Raw genomic sequence first — 20,627 nt, 5'->3', positions numbered from 1 at the left:
CTGCGGATAGCCAACGCGATGAAGTGCTACTTGAGGAAACGAGTCAGACACCTCAGCAAAATGAAGGAACATCATTCGAGCCTATAGTTCCCACTGATAGTATTCCAGTCCTCCGTAGGTCGACCAGGGAATCACAACCGTCTCATAGGTACAGATTCTTGGGATTGACCAGTCAATTGAAAAATGATCCAAAGACATATGGAGAAGCGATGTCGGACATCAATTCAAATAAGTGGCTTAAGGCCATGAGATCCGAAATGGACTCGATGGGTTCAAATCAAGTTTAGACCCTCGTAGACCTACCTAAAGGTGTTAAACCTGTTGGGTGCAAATAGATCTACAAACTTAAGCTTGGAGTGGATGGGGAGGTTACAACCTTCAAGGCTAGGCTCGTGGCAAAAGGATTCACTCAACGATCCGGGGTCGATTTTGAGGAAACCCATTTGCCTGTAGCCATGGCCAAGTCCATTCAGATTCTACTTGCCATAGCAGTATGGTATGACTATGAAATATGTCAGATGGACGTGAAAACAATATTTATCAACAGTTTCGTTGAGGAAGAGATCTACATGGATCAACTGGAGGGTTTCATTTCTGTTGGAGAAGAACAGAAGGTCTATCGTCTCCAAAGGTCCATCTATAGCCTCAAACATGCCTACTAGAGTTGGAACACACGTTTTGATGAAGTTATACGGGGTTATGATTTAATAAAAAATGAATTCGATCCTTGTGTATACAAGAAGATCAGTGGGAGTGCGATTGCATACCTTGTGCTTTATGTAGACGACATCTTGCTCATTGGGAATGATGTCAAGATGTTGGGTGATGTTACAGCATGGTTGTCCACACAATTTTCCATGAATGATATGGATGAGGCCTCTTACATCCTTGGCATCAAGATCTATAGGGATAGATCTAGAAGGATGTTAGGTTTGACCCAATCTTTGTAGATTGAGAAAGTCTTGAAGAGATTCAAGATGGAGAACTCAAAACGAAGATTCTTTCCCATGTGGCATGGGATTAAGATGTCCAAGAAGCAGTCTCCCAAGACTGATGAGGAAGTTAAAAGGATGTCGGACATCCTCTATGCTTTAGCCATAGGAAGCATTCAGTATGCTATCCAGTGCACCAGGCCCGATGTCGCGTATGCTTTAAGCGTGACGAGCAAATATCAGGCATGTGCTGGGGAAGCGCACTAGAGTGCAATCAAGATAATACTTAAGTACCTGAAAAGGACTAAAGATATGTTCTTGATTTACAGTGGTGGAGAATTGATACTGGAAGGCTATAGCGACACTAGCTTCCAGTCGGACGATGATGATGTCAAGTCTTAATCAGGTTTTGTATTCAAGTTGAATGGTGGTGTGGTTGGTTGGAAAATATCCAAATAGGATACCATAGCGGATTCCAGCACGAAAGCTGAATACATAGCGGTTTCGGAAGCAACTAAGGAAGCAGTTTGGATGAAAAACTACATCCAAGAGTTGGGTGTGGTGCATAGCTTGTTGAGCTTGTAGTTATGTTCTGCGATAACAATGGGGCGATAGAACAAGCAAAAGAACCGAGATTTCATCATCGTTCCAAACATATTCTTAGACGCTACCATATGCTTAGAGTGATGGTGAGGAGAGGTGTAGTAAGGATGGACCGAGTCAGCTCAATAGAAAACATAGCGAATCCACTTACTAAGTCCATGTCGCAAATGGCCCATGCTCAGCATCTGGATAAGATGGGTTTGAGGTCAATGGGTGATTGGCTTTAGGTCGAGTGGAAGATTGTTCGAATAAGTGACCAAAAAGCCAATTAGATTAGTATAGTTGTAATCTAACCTGACAGTAACTCGATTTTATGTAATATTATTTAGTGAATAAAATGAGTATTCGCTATTGGCATTTCATTTGTTGTGCTCATTATATTTATGTTTGCATTTATTTCAATCATCACAATAAATCCCAGAGACCACTTTAACATCCGTGCAACAATTGGACTACTCATTGGATGGCGGTCATGAAACCAACTATCAAAGAGTTGGTGTGAAATGTTTCAATTCGAGGAAATAGAGTGTGGGCATCGAGTGTCCTATGGAGACTTGAATTAACAGTCGCATTCATTTGACGAGTGTCGTGTTTCATCAGCGACAAATGTGGGACGTTTATGCGATCTTAGTGGGTCGATTGGCTAGGTGTCAAATTGACTAAACTGACTCACGGGGATCGTCATATTGAAGCCTTGGAGGCTTGATCGGTACGATTCAAATTCCAACTCTAACAGTACGAAGGTAGTCCTCAGATTTGAGGAATCATGGCAGTCACATGCATGTGATAACTCTATCTTGAATTTGTGCAAGAGGTGATCGTATCCTAGACATGGTCATCATAAGTCTTGTCCAGTGCACTCAAAGCATGTATCGGGAACTATGAGTTTCAAGAAGAGGATCAGTCCCCTGTCAAAACGTGACAGAGGTATCTCCTACGTACTTGGAGATGCGTTTGCGCTCTATAAACCTGTGGCCACAGTCATTGGTCGAATAGGAAAAAAGAGTTCCTATGTCGAGCAATTTGGTGTAATGCGATCTCAAGTATTAAGATAGACGCCTAATCTAGGATAAACATCAACATCCAATTTGTACACTAGACTAAGGCCGGGAGACGGTAGATGGAAGGACCGAACCCATATGGACTTGAGAGCCTAAAAGATAGGGCGACCATTTCTCAGCCTTACTCTAGGTTATGAAATTGGGCATCGGTTCTCATTTTGGACCTAGCAACTATGCTGAATACTTGAGATACGTTTACTCTATTGATAGACAACGGAAACCATTTCCTATTCGACCAATTTCTATGGCCATAGACTTAGAGAGTCTAAACCATCTCAGAGCGCAAAGGAGATATATCCATCATATATTGATAGGGGACGAAATCTATCTTGAAATCCACCGTCCTCAATACATAATTCGACGACATTGGAAAAAGCTTAAAATGACCACATCGAAGACACAGTCATCTCTCGCTAGATCCAAGATATAGCCATCCTATGCATGCGACTACCATGATTGCTCAAGTCTAAGGACTAATCCTGCACTATTGGAGCTGAAAATTCAAGTCATATCGACCAAGCCTCGAAGGCTTCCATATGAAAATTCCTGCGAGTCAGTTCAATTAGTTAACAACCTTGTCAACTAATGCACTAAAATTGCATAGATATCCCATGTCTGTTTTCGATGAAACACGACACTCATCCAATGAAAGCAATACTTAGTGCAAGTCTTTATTGGACTCTCGATGCCCAATCTCGAGGTCCTCGATTTGAAACATTTCAGACCAAACTTCATAACTTGGTTTCATCACTGCCATCCAATGCGCAATACAACTACATGGGTTATTCAATTGGTCTGTGGGCATTTGTTATGATGTTAAAATCCCGTTCAATGTAAATAGTAAGCACAACAAACACATGGTTCCACAGATGAACGCTTGCTACATTCATCAAGATAATATCATATTTATAAAGTTTAGTAAATGGTTCTCAAAACTGCCAATCCAATTAGCTTTCTGGTCACCATTTCTAACAAAGAATGGTATAGGTTACCTCCCATAAAGTCTTTTTCCATGTGAATCGTAAAAGCGGGGCATGGAGAATTGTATTTGTAGAATCCAAGCCTACTAGGAAATGATTTTCCAAAATCCTCACTTGAGAATGCTGGGTTTTTTCAATAAATAGTGGGACGGGTCATAAACTTGATATTTAATATTACAATAATCTACTAAATTTCTGTTTACATTTGATGTAGTTGTCTAAGAATCCACTCACTGCAATTCTTGAGACTAATAAATTCAGTGGAACAAGCTACAATGATTGGCTACGAAATCTTAAGATTGTCCTAGATTGTGAGAACTAGACCTATGTTCTGGATAGGTCTCTTCCTCGGGCATTGCTGAAAGGGTCTACATGCGAAAAACGTCTGACGTTCGAGAAGTGGCATGAGAATAATTGGAAGGTTCACAATATCGTACTGGCATCAATGACCAATGACATCCAAAAAAAGTACGATAGGCAGGATGATGTCCAATCAATAATGCTCCGCATGAGCCAGGTTTATGCAATTTTGGATTGGCATATTAGATATGCTGTGATAAAAGCATTTTTCAGTGTCGAGATGATTGAAGGGTCTTCTGTACTGCATAGGGTTAAGATGGTTTTCCTTGTGGAGAAGCTCAAAGGCCTTAAGGCTGATCTTGAAAAAGAGACGTACATTGATGTGATCCTTTAGTCTCTTCCTCCCTTCTTTGGCCCGTTTATCGTGAACTATAACATGAATGGGCTTGACGAAGACCTTCATGAGTTGACAAACATATTTTCCAGTATGAGGCAATGATTGAAAGGTAGGGGAGGCTTTGACCTCACAAGCAAAAGGCAAAGGGGCCGAACGCTAGAGGAGCCTTGAAGGTTTAGTGGATTAGTTAACAAAGTTGTTAGCTGATTGAAATGACTAACGGGAATCGTCATATGGAAGCCTTGAAGGCTTGATCGGTATGACTTGAATTTTCGGCTCCGATAGTACAAGATTTGTCCTTGGATTTGAGGAATCATGACAGTAGCATCCATATGATGGTTATATATTGGATTTGGAGAGAGATGATTGTATCTTCGATGTGGTCATTAGAAGCTTTTACCAATGTAGTTGGATTATTTATTGAGGACAGTGGATTTTCAAGATATAATCTGTCCTCTATCAGTATATGATGGATATATCTCCTATACGCTTTGAGATGGTTTAGACTCTCGAAGTCTACAGCCATAGCGATTGGTCGAATAGGAAATGATTTACTGTGTCGATCAATAGAGTAAATACATCTCAAGTATTCACCATAGTTGTCTGGTCTTGGATGGGAACCGACATCCAATTACATGCCCTAGACTAAGGCCGGGAGATGATCGATGGAAGGACCGTACCTGTATAGAACTCGAGAACCTAAATATTCATGTCAACATTCACATAGTCTCTAGTGCCATGGACCGTTACTAGACGACTACCCATGTTGACGGGCATTTCTGATTAATGGTTAATTGAAAATAATTAATTAAATTAGATTTAATTAAATATTTGTGTTGGACACAATGCCCACGTCTAGATGAGGGTGAACCTAAAGAGTCACACACAAATCACTATGGAATTGGTGGAATTAATTCGAGAAGAAATGAATTAATTTTATTGAATTAAATTAATTCAAGAAAAATATATATAAATGACTGGATCATTTATTTAATAATCCATTTGATGGATGGCTCAAGAATTAATTAATTTTTTGAGCTTGACATCTTTAAATTAATTGAATTAATTTATTTGATTTGGCTTAATTAATTAATTGGATCAATTAATTAGTTTGAGCTAGATTTCTTTAATTGGATTCAATAAATCTTTAGACTTACGTGGGCTAAAATTAATTTCATTAATTATTGTCCAATGAATTTTGGTTGGGCTTAATTTAATTTGATCAAATCAAGCCCGGTGCATATTCGGAGTCCAAGCCCATTTGAGGATGGTTGGAGCAAGTTAAGGAGGAGTTGAAACTCCTCAACATGATGAAGATAATGGAGTAGTTATTTTCATCATGGCTGAAGGTTATGTGCATGTGTGTGTGTGTAGGTTGTTTTGGAGGCAAACTTGGTGGTTATTGAATTTTGAATTCAATTGTATGTAATATACAACAACTACACGCATATCATGCAAAACCAACAACAAAAGCCACGAAATTTTGCTCCCTTTTTCTCTCCAAAAATGTTCTCCTTTTGTTCTATATTGAATTGGATTCAATTTGGAACATAAAACATTCTAAAAGCACTAATCAATAGTGTTTGTTTGGAGTTGTTTTTTCTTCTAGTTCTTTATTCTATCTAGCAATAAAATAAAAAATATATCTTTTTCCTAGTGTGGTGTGGACAAATTAGAGGGGTTCTAATTTGGATCCTAAATTGAAGGGGAGAACGTAAAGGGAACAATGCATGTTGCTGCTCAACTATAAAAACAATAGGTAAGGTTTCAATTTTGTTCTATGTTTTTTGTTTCATCCTCCAGCCACTTGTCTAGCACTGTTATTGGTTTATTGTTATGCTTTTCACAAATAACGAAGCCGGAGAATTTCAAAGGGAACACCCCTTTGAACCGTTTTAAATAATTTTTTATTTCACGCTTCCGCCGCGTTCCCGGGCCATACCAATTCTTTCAAGTTATTTTAATTTTGATGAAAGCATGATTTACATATTTTTTTTTTATGTATCATGTATAGAAAATATGTTGTGTTGTATTTTAATTTTTGGATATCATGTGATGTTCTAAAAATGTTTTAAGGCATTTTTTATGATTCAATATTTTTTTATTCAAATAATAAAAGCAAAGGAAGGATAAACAAAAATCTTTGTGGCCTAACTTCCTCCACTCCTATGACCCAGATTCAAAACCTGGGTGCCGTAGTTGCTGGTGCGTTTTTGCAGCAAGGCCAGTGCGCCCGACAGCGTGCCCGAAATCGTTTTGGTAACGCGGTATAACTTTGAAAATTGTGATTTTTGCAATTTTTTTGGATTTTCTAAATCATTAAAATTATTTTTTTTATTTTCCAATTTTGGTTAAATATGATTTTTCCTTGCAAAATGACATTTATTAATTTTATGAAAAATATTTCTATGATTTTGATTTAATTATTTTGGAGTGTCCAAAACTTGAATTTAGTCAAGATTATTTTTGGAAAACTTTAACTGGATTAAGGTGTTTGCTGGAAATAAAAGGTGTTCGTTTTCATTATTAAATGCAATTCCTTGTGAAGGAGCAACATGTATTTTTATTGCATAATTATAGCTTATATGATATTAGATATCTCTTGACACTTGTGATGCACAATTTTATAACATGTGATATGATGAAATGTGTTTTATTTGTTTAGTGATAAATGAATTAAAGGATGATCACAAAGCCCATTGAACCATGTGATTGGTATTGCATTCTATTTGGGCTTGAGCCTACGTGCCTCTTATTCTTCTCCTTTCTCGTTTTGTAGCTTAGAAATCATAAGGCATTCTTTCTCCCTCTTATGTACCTCCCCCCAACTTATTATTGGGGTTTCTATAATTTCAATTGTAATGAAAGTAGCTTAGGGAGGTAAGACATTTTATTTCATTGTAAAATGACTTGTAAGAAAGGTCGTCCATGGAGATGGGGTCCAAGAAGGCCCATTAAGTGTAATGGGTTATAATAATCTGTAATAGCATAAGACCTACCATTAGAAAGACCAATGATGCACTATGGACTAAGTGAGTTGCACAGGAACGGGCTTGTGATCATACTAACAGGGGCATGCTAGGTTTATTACATGTGATGCTATACATGATTTATTGTTTTTGAAACAACAAGCAGGCAAAATACTAATGTGGTGAGGTCTTGGTCTAAAGATAATTAAACTCTTACTTGGATTGTCCAAGTATAATATTAGGCCCATAATGGAAATATTAAAAGGTTTAGTAAGTCCAAGCCATCCATCCATAACATTGTGGTATGGATGATACTTTCATCTCTTATCGTGGTCACACGTGTCTTGGCACGTTTGGAGTGAAGGAAAGCTACACTTTTGTTATGAACGAGAGAATTATTTTCCTCTTTTCCTGTCTCACGAGTTGTGGGGGTGATAATAGAAATAATTCACTTGGTTGAATGGTTGGGCCAAACGTGGAATAGTGTGATTCACTTGGAGTCCTTGGAATCATGAAAAAAGAGAGGCAAAATATCTTGGGGATCTCATATGATGAGAATGGTAAATGTTACCTCCCATGAGGTAATTTTCGTGTGAATCGTAAAAGTAGGGCATGGATAATTATTGTCGTAGACCTCAAGCCCATTAGGAAACCATATTCGAAATACCCAATTTGAGTGTGATGGGATTTTGAAGAAATAGTAGGAGTAGTCTATAACTAAAGACCATGTCATAACTTATATTCAATAATAAGAAAGATTTGTTAATTTCTGCTTTTATTTTGATGTAGATCAAATCATGTCTAAGAATCCACTTACTTTTATTTTTATGGCTAACAAACTGAATGGAAACAATTACAAACACTGGCTGAGGAGCTTAAAAATTATTTTGGACTTTGAGATCCAGACCTATGTTCTGAATCAGTCCCCCAGAAGACTCTAATATTGAAGAACGTGTGACGTTCAAGAAATAGCATGATAATGATTGGAAGGTTCGAAGTACCATACTAGCGTATATAACAAAAATGAACTCTGAAAATACTATGGTAGACTGGATCATGCTAGTTTAATCATGGTGCGCCTGTGAGATTTATACATAGTGCCTAATCAACATATATGGTATGCCGCGACTAAAGCATTCTTTGGCACTAAGATGGCTGAAGGATCGTCGGTTCACGATCACTGCATTTAAATGCTATCCTTTGTGGAGAGACCTGAGGACTTGAAGGCAGGAATGAAAGGGGGGTCGCGTGGTACGGCCTGGGAATGAGCTAGCGAATGCGGTAGATAAAAGGCATAATAACACAAATTAAACGCGAAAATAATGAATCCAAGAGGTGTACCATTGGAGTTCCTGGGCATTCGATGAACTATAAAATAAAGCGAACATGGGGCTGATGTTGAAATTGTAAAAAATCAAAAATAAAAGGAGTGAAAAATGAGACCTTCGTTTTTCACGATCATTTGAAATGCTCTTCACCTAAGACTCCAACGCAACAACCCTCTAATTTGTCCACACACTGAAGTCAGGATCTCTACGTCCTCTTTGCTAGAAGAGAAGAAAATTACACCTAGTGCAAGAGAGAGGGGCGGCCGAGTGACAGTGTAATAGGTAGAGAGGGAAAAATTTTGTTGTGTAATGATGATCATAATTATTTTTCAAATAAATATATTTCATATATATATATATATATCTTGTTTAGATAATTCATAATGTTTCTAAATACATTCTATTATCTACAAGTTATATTTTGCTTTATTACAACTAAAGAGATCCCAAAAATGGCTAGAATTGCACTTTCCAAAATTGCAATTCTAGCCATTTATTTTCATCCATGGAATTTTCCATGGGCTCAAAATACTTGGTCTTGGCCGATTTTTACCCTTAAAAATACAAGCCCAATGAATTTTTATTTAAATTCAATTTAATAAAAATCCAATTTAATTATGCCCAACTTGTATTTAATCTAATTAAATACATATGCCCAAATTATCCATATTATTTAATAAGATCCAACTGATTAAATTATAAAGATAAATTCAATATAAATTAATGCCATTAATTTATTCTTGGGCCTTTTTCCATTCAATGGATCTCTCTTTATAAGTAATCCAATTACCTGTGGAATTAATTTCAAATTAATTCCTTGTTCCTTTCAGGTGATTTGTGTGTGATACTTTAGGTTCACCTTTAAGCTAGACCTGGGCTAGTGTCTAACACCATTATTAATAAAATCCAGTTTAATTAATAATTCTTGATTAACCATTAATCAAGAAAGCCCATCACCAAGGGTGTCCATCTACCAACGGTACATGGTACTAGAGATTAGGTGAATTGCCGTGTGAACATTTAGACTCTCGAATCCATATAGATACGATCCTACCAGCAACCGTCTCCCAGCCTTATTCTAGGGCATGGAATTAGGTGTCGATTTTCATCCTAAACTAGGAGTCTATGCTTAATACTTGAGATCGCTTATGCCAAGTTTCTCGATATAGAAAACGATCAACGACTGTAGCCACAGATTCATACAGCATGAACGCATCTCCAAGTGCATAGGAGATACTCCTGTCATACACTTATAGGGGATGGATCCTCTTGTTGGAACTCACCGTCCTTACTACATACTCCGACTAAACTGGATAAGGCTTATGATGATCGTGTCTACGAGACAGCCACCTCTCTCGTAAATCCAAGATACAACCATTGTATGCACGTGACTGCCGTATTTCCTTAAGCCTGAGGACTACTTGTTAGAAATGATGACCATAAAGCAAATTGAATTGGCGGTTTTGGGAACCATTTAACAATCTTTTTTAATGTGATATTATCTTGATGAATGTAGTAAGCATTCATCTATGGCACCATGTGTTTGTTGTGCTTACTATTTATGTTGAACGGTGTTTTAACGTCACAACAAATGCCCACAGACCAATTGAATAACCCATGTAGTTATGTTTCATATTGGATGGCAGTTATGAAACCAACTTCTGAGGATTGGTCTGAAACATTCCAAGTCGAGGATCTCGAGACTGGCATCTAGAGTCCTATAGAGATTTGCACTAAGTATTGCATTCATTGAATGAGTGTCGTGTTTCATTGAATGAGTGTCGTGTTTCATCGACGACAGACATAGGATGTCTATGAAATTTTAGTGGATTAGTTGACAAGATTGTAAGCTGATTGAACTGACTTGCGGGAATCGTCATATGGAAGCCTTGGAGGCTTGGTGGGTATGATTTGAATTTCCGGCTCCGATAGTACAGGGATTAGTCCTTGGACTTGAAAAATCATGACAGTAGCATGCATATGATGGCTATATTTTGGATCTAGCGAGAGATGACTGTGTCTTCTATATGATCATTATAAGCCTTGTCCAGTGTCGTCGGATTATGTATTGAGGATGCTGGATTTCAAGATAGAATTCATGCCCTATCAGTATATGATGGATATATCTCCTATGCGCTTTGAGATGGTTTAGACTCTCTAAGTCTATGGGCATAGCGATTGGTCGAATAGGAAATGATTTTCTTTGTCGATCAATAGTACATCTCAAGTACTCAGCATAGTTGCCTGGTACAAAATGGGAACCGACTCTTAATTCCATGCCCTAGACAAATGGTAGGAGATGGTGACGGAAGGACTGTACCAGTATGGAGCTTGAGAGCCTAAACGTTCTCGCTAACATTCACCTAGTCTCTAGTTTCATGGACCATTGCTAGACGACCACCTATAATGACGGGCATTTTTTATTAATGGTTAATTGAAAATAATTAATTAAATTAGATTTAATTAATTATTTGTGTTGGACACAATACCCAAGTCTAACTGAGGGTGAACCTAAAGAGTCACATACAAATCACTTTGGAATTGGTGAAATTAATTTGGAATTAATTCGAGAAGAAATGAATTAATTTAATTAAATTAGTTGAAGGAGAATATATAAATGATTGGATAATTTATTTAATAATCCATTTGATGGATGGCTCAAGAATTCATTAATTGAATTAATTAATTTTCGGCTTAACACCTTTAAATTAATTATATTAATTTATTTGGTTTGGCTTAATTAATTAGCGTTTGGGCTTAAACTTATTTAATTGGATTATGAATCATTGGACTTAGTTAGGCTAAAAATAATTTAGTTAATTATTGTCCAATGGACTTTGGTTGGGCTTAATTTAATTTGATTAAATCAAGCCCTGTCCATACCTGAAGTCCAAGCCCATTTGAGGGGCTGGAGTAAGTTAAGAAGGAGTTGAAACTCCTGACGATGATGAAGATAATTGAGTGGTTATTTTATCATGGTTGAAGGTTATATGCATGTGTGTGCATAGGTTGCCTTGGAGGAAAACTTGATAGTTATTGAATTTTGAATTCAATTGTATGTAATATACAAAACTACACACATATCATTGATAACCACCACCTAAGCCACGAAATTTGCTCTCTTTTCTCTCCAAAAATGTTCTCCTTTTTGTTCTACATTGAATTGGATTCAAGTTAGAACATAAAACATTCCAAAAGCACTAAACAATAGTGTTAGCTTGGAGTTATTTTTTCTTCTTGTTCTTTGTTTTATCTAGCTAGAAAAAGAACTATATCTATTTCTTAGTGTGGTGAGGACAAATTAGAGGGGTTCTAATTTGGATCCTATAGTGAACGGGAGAACGTAAAGGGAAAAACACATGTTACTGCTCAACTATAGAAACACAAGGTAAAGTTACATGTTGTATTTCTATGCTTTTTTTCATCCTTTAGCCACAAGTATAGCATGCTTATTTCATTTATTATTATGCTTTTCATGAACACCGAACACCCAAAAATTTTAAAGGGAACACCCCTTTGAACCGTTTTAAATACTTTATTTTATTTTATGCTTCCGCCGCGTTCCTGGGCCATACCGATTCTTTACTACTCCGTAATATTGAAGCCAGGAATTCAAGTCATACCGACCAAGCTTCCAAAACTTCCATATGATGATCCCTGCGAGTCAGTTCAGTTGATTCGATACCTAGTAAATCAACCCCCCAAGATTGCATAGACGCACCGCGTCTGTCACCGATGAAACACGGTGCTCTTCAATTAAATGCGACTCTTAGTGCAAGTCTCTAAAGAACTCATGATGTCCATTCTCGAGGTCCTCAACTTGGAATATTTCAGACATCTTGTGGCAGTTGATTTCATGACCACCATCTAATTCGCTACCCAACTGCACGATTGTCAATCGATCTGTGGGCTTTGTTGTGATATTTAAGTAAAAAAGTAAACATACAAAATGAGTCCAACAAAGTGGATGCCAAAATAAGAGAATACTCATTTTATTCACTTGAAATAATATTACATGATATCAATTAATTTGTCAGAATAAAATATATCTTAGGCAATCTGATTATCTTGTAGTAATTTATTCTAATAATCTTCCACTTGACCTAAATCCAATCACCCATCATCTTCAAACCCCTCTTATCAAGATGTTGAGTATGAGCAATTTGCGACACTGGTTTAGTCAGTGGATCTTGTTGTGTTTTCTACTGAGTTCACTCGGTCCATCCACACGTCACCTCGGCTTACCATCTCTCTAAGTAAATGGTGGCATATAAGAATGTGTTTAGAACGATGATGAGATCTCGGTTCCTTTGCCTGTTTATTGCCCCGTTGTTATCACAAAAGATAACTATCGGATGGGTAATGCTAGGCACTACACCCAACTCTTGAATGTAATTTTTTATACAAACTGCTCCCATAGCTGCTTCTGAAGCTGCTATGTATTCAGCTACCGTAGTGGAATTCGCTATGGTAGTTTTCTTGGAACTTTTCCATGTGACCATACCACCATTTAACTTGAATACAAAACCTGATTGAGACATGGCATCATCATCGCCCGATTGAAAGATAGTGTCGTTGTAGCCTTCCATTATAAATTCTCCACCATCGTAGATCAAGAACATATCTTTAGTCCTTTTTAGGTACTTAAGTATGGTCTTGACCGCACTCCAGTGTGCTTCATCAGCACATGCCTGATATCTGCTCGTTACGCTTAAAGCGTATGCAACATCAGGCCTAGTGCATTGGACAACATACTGAATACTGCCCATGGCTGAAGCATATGGGATGTCCGACATCCGTTTGAGTTCCTCATCAGTCTTAGGAGATTGTTTCTTTGACATCTTAATCCCATGCCTCATTGGAAGGAATCCTCGTTTTCTTTTAGTTATCCAACTGGAATCTCTTCAAGACTTTCTCAATGTACGAGGATTGGGTTAATCCTAACATCCTTTTGGATCTATCCCTGTAGATTTTGATGCCAAGGATGTAGGAAGCGTCACCCATATACTTCATGGAAAATTGAGTGCAACAACCATGCTTTTTATGTTCTCCAATATCTTGACTTCATTCCCAATGAGCAAGATATAATCAACATAAAGTACAAGGAATGTAACTGAGCTCCCACTTATCTTTTTGTATACACAAGGATCAGATTCATTTTTGGTGAAATCATATCCCCGTATGACTTCATCAAAACGTGTGTTCCAGCTTTCAGAAGCTTGTTTGAGGCCATAGATGGACCTTCGGAGACGATAGACTTTCTGCTCTTCTCTCGCGAGGTGAAACCTTTTGGCTGATCCTTATAGATGTCTTCCTTAACAAAACCATTCAGGAAGGCCGTTTCAAGTCCATTTGCCATATTTCATAGTCATACCATATTGCTATGGCGAGCAGTATCCAAATCGACTTGGCCATTGCCACAGGCGAATAGTTTTCTCAAAGTCGACCCCAGGTCGTTGGGTGTATCCTTTTGCCACGAGCCTAGCCTTGAAGGCAGTAACTTCCCGTTAGCTCCAAGCTTACGTTTGTAGACCCATTTGCAACTAACTGGCTTAACGCCTTCAGGTGGATCCATGAGGGTCCAAACTTGATTTGAACCCATCGAGTACATTTCTGATTTCATGGCCTCAAGCCACTTATCCGAGTCGATGTCAGACATCATTTCTTCGTACGTTCTTAGATCACCATCCAATTGGCGAGTCAAACCTAAGAATCCTTACCTATCGGGAGGTTGCGATATCCTAGTTGACCTACGGAGAATTGGAGCAGTAGTATTGGGAACCGTAGGTATAGATGGTGTTGCATTATTTTGATGAGGTATCTCACTTGACTCTTCAAGCATTTCCTCATCACGTCGGCTATCTATGGGAAAGCCCTTTTCCCAGAATACTGCGTTCCTCGAGATAAATATTTTTTGATCCGATAGGTCATAAAAATAATACCGTGCAGTTTCTTTCGGATAACTGATAAAATTGCACGGAGTAGATCTTGATTCTAGTTTGTCTCCCACTAGCCTCTTGACGTATGCAAGGCTACCCAATACTCTCAAGTACTTGTAGGAAGCAGGCTTGCCGTATCTCATATGGCCTCTGGGGCACAACTCTGGACGGCACCATGTTGAGCAATTTGGCTACTGCCTCAAAAGCGTATCCCCCGAAGGATAAGGGCAATTCGGTAAAACTCATCATAGATTGAACCATGTCCAACAGTGTTCAATTCCTCCTTTCTGCCATGATGTTAAGCTGTAACATTCTAGAAGGAGTCCATTGAGAGAGAATTCTACTTTTTTTAGATAATTCATGAATTCGCCACTTAAATATTCCCCACCTCGGTCTGACCGATGGGCTTTGCTCTTACGGCTAGTTTGATTCTCTACTTCAAGTCTGGATTCTTTGAACCTCCCAAAGGCCTCAGACTTGTACCTCATAAGGTAAAAATAATCATACCGTGAGTGATCGTCGGTAATGGTTATGAAGTACGAGTATCCTCCTTTAGCCAGAGTATTTAGTGGATTATAGACGTCTATGTGGATTACGTCCAACATACTAGTGGCAAGCACGCTTTCTTCAACAAAAGTTTTCTTGGTTATTTTTCCTTTTAGACAAGACTCACAAGTTGATAGTTTGCCCAAGTCATCTACTCTTGATTCTACCAACTTCCTCATTCTTTCTATGGATATATGACTTAACCTTGCATGCAAATCTGTGCGTTTTTCAAGATAATCTAATTTTCATTTATGTTGGGCAGTCATTAGCCCAATTTGACTATTAGAGAATGTAAAACCCATTCATTAATGTACCAAATAGATGAAAATTATCATCAATCATCAAATAAGAATTATTTTTATTGATCTTAAACACATAATCTTCAGTGTCTAAAACAGGAATGGAAATAATATTTTTGATCATGTTCGATACATAGTAACAGTTCTTTAATTCTATCCAAATATGATACTAATAGCTAAGTTGAAGGTTCCCACGGCTTCTACAGCAACGGCCTTGCCATCACCGAGCCTTAGGACCATCTCATCGTTACGTAGTCTTCTGCTTCTTTCCAATACCTGCAAGTTAATGCAGATGTAAGCTCCATAGCCCGTATCCAATACCAAGAAGGAGAATTAGTTAATTTACTTCAATCACAAATGTAGCTGGGTTGGAGAGGAGTTGTGGACACTCCCTCTTTCAATGCCCCTTTTCACGACAATGAATGCAAACATCATCTGCCCTCAACCGCTATGAATCATTCTTCCCTTTCCCTTTTCCCTTTCCCACCTGTGCAACAAGGGCGCTTGGAGTGTAGCAGTGGCTGCGACGACCTTCCCTTTTCTCTTCTTCCACTTCTAGCCTCTAGTCCTCTTGCCTTCCAGCATCTGGTCCTCTTGCCTTCCATCTTGGAGGTTGAAGCCTCTCCTATCAATACTACAGGCACAGACTTGTGGGTCATTGCCTCGTATTGGACTAGCATATTAATTAACTCATGAATAGACTTCTCAAGTCCATTCATGTTGTAGTTAATGTTCAACGGGTCATAGGAGGGAGAAAGTGACTGGAGGATCACATCAATTTTCGTGCCATTGTTAAGCCCAACTTTGAGGTCTTCGAGCTTCTCCATGAGGGATAGCATCTTGACCCATGACTTTGCACAAAAGATCCTTCAGTCATTTTTGTCCCGAAAAATGCTTTAGTAGCGTCATATCTAATATGCCTATCAGGAATCGTATAAACTTCCTTCATGCGAAGCATTATCAAGGGAACGTCTTCCAGCCTATCATATTGCTTTTAGATGTCATTGGTGATCGAAGCTTATATGATGTTGCGGCCTTATGGTTGTCCTCATGCCACTTCTCAAACGTCACACGTTCTTCAGGCAAGGACCCTTCCGACAAGGTCGCTGGGAGCGGCTTGACCAATACATAGCCTTGGTTCTCAAAATGTAGGACAATCCTTTGATTTCAAAACCAATCCTTGTAGTTCGTTCCATTAAATTTATTCATCTCCATTATCAAGTTTAAGGGGTTCTTAGAAATTATTCTACACGATAGAATTAAAACAGAAATCAGCAGACGATAGTAATAATATTGACAAGTTGAAGACATGATCTTTAGTCTTTAACTCTTCCACTATTTATACGAAAGCCCACCACTCTCAAGTGGGGCTTCGGGACTTGGGATCCACAAGAACAGTTTACCATGCCCCACTTTTACGATTTACATGGAAAAGGCCTTGTGGGAGGCAACCAATGTCATTCTCATTCCATGAGATTCCTAAGATATTTTGGCCTCACCCTTCACATGATCCCGAGGACTCCAAGCAAATTATATTACTCAATGTTAGGCGCGACCCATAAATCAAATTACACTTCAGTCGTCGCACCCTACGACTCATGAGACAGGAAAATACTGAACATGTGCTTTGTTTACAACAATGGTTCAGCTTTCCTTTATTCCAAGTATGCCACGACTCGTGAGACCACACTTGAATAATGTAGCTCCTTCACCACATTGCTGTGGAAGGAAGGCATGGACAGATCAAGACAATCTTGATCCAAGTCCATTTTGGGCCTACTATTTAACTTGGTCCAACCAAGTGAGAGTTAATGTTTGAGTTGTTAGACCGAGACCTCATCACATAATTATGTTGCATGCATAACATCAAATGCTAAAGCAATAAATAAATCACCGCATGCAATGTAGTTAAGTGTACCCCTGTGGGATGATCACGAGCCCAACCTATGCGACTCACTGAACCCGTAGTGAGTCAATGGTCAATTTAAGGTTGCTCTATGCTATTACAAAATGATTTCACCTAAGACTCCAACACAACAACCCTCTACTTCGTCCACACCACACCGTAGTCGGGATCTCTACATCCTCTATGCTAAGAGAAGAAAATTGCACCTAGTGCAAGAGAGAGGGGCGGCCGAGTGCAATAGGAAGAGAGGGGACATTTTTGTTGTGTAATGATGATCATAATTATTTCCCAAAGAATTATATTATATATATGTGTATTTTATTTAGATAATTAAGAATATTTTTAAATACATTCTATTATCTACAAGGTACATTTCTCTTTATTCCAAATAAAGAGATCCCTGAAATTGGCTAGAATTGCACTTTTCAAAATTGCAATTTGCTAGTCACTTATTTTCTTCCATAGAATTTTTCATGGGCTCAAAACAATTGAGCTTGGGGGATTTTTACTCTTAAAAATACAAGCCTAATGAATTTTTATTTAAATCCAATTTAATCAAGCCCAACTTGTTTTTCATCCAATTACATACATATGCGCAAATTATCTTTATTATTTAATAAGATCCAACTTATTAAATTATAAGGACAAGCTCAATATAAATTAATGCCATTAATTTATTTTTGAACCTTTTTCCATCCAATGGATCTCTCATTGTAAGTAATCCAATTATTTGAGGAATTAATTTCAAATTAATTCCTTGTTTCTTTTCGGTGATTTGTGTGTGACTTTTTATGTTCACTTTTCAGTTAGACTTGGACTAGTGTCTAACACCATTATTAATTAAATTTAATTTAATTAATAATTCTTTATTAACCCTTAATCAAGAAAGCCTGTCACTATGTGTGGCTGTCTAGCAACTGTCCATGGCACTAGAGACTAGGTTAATTGCCGTGTGAACATTTAGGCTCTCGAGTCCATACGGGTCCGGTCCTTCCGTCTATCCTCTCCCGGCCTTAGTCTAACGCATGGAATTAGGTGTCGGTTCCCATCCTGGACTAAGTGTCTATGCTTAATAATTGAGATAGCGTTATGCCAAGTTTCTCGACATATGAACCTCCTTTCCTATTCGATCAACGACTGTGGCCACAAATTCATACAACGTGAACGCATCTCCAAGTTTGTAGTAGATACCTCAGTCATATACTGTCAAGGGACAGATCCTTTTTTTGGAACTCACTGTCCTCGCTGCATACTCCAACTGTACTGAATAAGGTAAAGGGATCACATGGTACGGTCCAGGAACACACTAGTGGAAACAATAAATGAAAACGCATAAAAATGAAAATTAAATGGAAAAGTTAAACAAATCGAAGGGGTGTACCTTTGGAGTTCCCAGGCGTTCAATGTACTAAAATAAAAACGAACATGGGGCTAATGTAATATCACCAAAACCAAAAAAAAAAAAAGGAAAAAATGATACCTTCATTTTTCACTATCACTTGAGGCTCCAATGTCGCAGCCCTCTAATTCGTCTGCACCATACTAGAGTCGGGATCTCTACAGCCTCTTTGCTAGAAGAGAAGAATGAAAGAATTGGTATGGCCGGGTAACGCGGCGGAAGCGTGAAACAAAAAATTATTTAAAACGAATCAAAGGGGTGCCCCCTTTGAAATTTTCGGGCGATCGGTGTTTGTCAAAAGCATAATAATGAATAAATAAACATGCTAGACAAGTGGCTAGAGGATGAAACAAAAAGCAGAGAAACAAAAAATTAAACTTTACCTTTTTGTTTCTATGGTTGAGCAGCAACGTGCATTGTTCTCTTTACAATTCTCCTGTTCCGTTCACTTTTGAATCCAAATTAGAACCCCTCTAATTTGTCCACACTACAGTAAGGAAGAGATATAGTTCTTTTTCTATTGCTAGATAGAAAAAAGAACAAAAAGAAAAATAACTCCAAACTAACACTATTGATTAGTGCTTTTGGAATGTTTTATGTTCTAAATTGAATTCAATTCAATATAGAATAGAAATGAGAATATTTTTGGAGAGAAAAGAGAGCAAATTTCGTGGCATAGGTTATTGGTTATAGATGATATGTGTGCAGTTTTGTATATTACATACAATTGAATTCAAAATTCAATAACTACCAAGTTTTCCTCCAAGACAACCTATACACACACATGCATATAAACTTCAATTGTTATGAAATAACCACTCCATTATCTTCATCATGGTGAGTAATTTCAACTCCTTCTTAACTTGCTCCAACCTCCCTCAAATGGGCTCGGACTTCAAGTATGAATCGGGTTGATTTAATTAAATTAAATTAAGCCCAACCAAAGTCCATTGGACAATAATTAATTAAATCAATTCTAGCCCAACTAAGTCTATAGATTTATTTGATCCAATTAAATAAATCTAAGCTCAAACTCTAATTAATTGATTGATCAATTAATTAAGTCAAACCAAATAAACTAATCTAATTAATTTAAAGGTGTTAAACCTAAAATTAATTAACTCTTAAGCAATTCATCAAATGGATTATTAAATAAATGATCCAATCATTTATATATATTCTACTTGAATTAATTTAATCCAACTAAATTAATTCGTTTCTTCTCCAATTAATTCAAAATTAATTCCACCAATTCCGTAGTGATTTGTGCGTGACTCTTTAGATTCACCCTCAGCTAGACTTGGACATTGTGTCCAACACAAATAATTAATTAAATCTAATTTAATTAATTATTTCTAATTAACCATTAATCAGAAATGCCCGTGACCATGGTGGTCGTCTAGCAATGGTCCATAACACTAGAGACTAGATGAATGTTGGCGTGAACATTTAGGCTCTCGAGTTCCATACAGGTACGGTCCTTTCGTCGACCATCTCTCGGCCTTAGTCTAGGGTATAAAATTGGGCGTGGGTTTTCATCTTGGACCAAACAACTATGTTGAATACTTGAGATGCTTTTACTCTATTGATCGACAAAAAAAATTATTTTCTCTTCGACCAATCACTATGGACATAGATTTAGAGAGTCTAAATAATTTCAAAGCGCATAGGAGATATATCCATCATATACTGATAGGGGACAGATTCTATCTTGAAATCCACCATCCTCAATACATAATCCAACTACGCTGGAAAAAAGCTTATAATAACCACATCGAAGACACAGTCATCTCTTGTTAGATCCAAGATATAACCATCATATGCATGCAACTGCCATGATTCCTCAAGTCCAAGGACTAATCCTGCACTATTGTAGTCGGGAATTCAAGTCATACCGACCAAGCCTCCAAAGCTTCCATATGATGATTCCCGCGAGTCAGTTCAATCAGCTAACAACTTTGTTAACTA

Source organism: Sesamum indicum, linkage group LG4 (assembly GCF_000512975.1).
Source record: "Sesamum indicum cultivar Zhongzhi No. 13 linkage group LG4, S_indicum_v1.0, whole genome shotgun sequence".
Taxonomy (NCBI): Eukaryota; Viridiplantae; Streptophyta; class Magnoliopsida; order Lamiales; family Pedaliaceae; genus Sesamum; species Sesamum indicum.
This window is presented reverse-complemented; position numbering follows the sequence as displayed.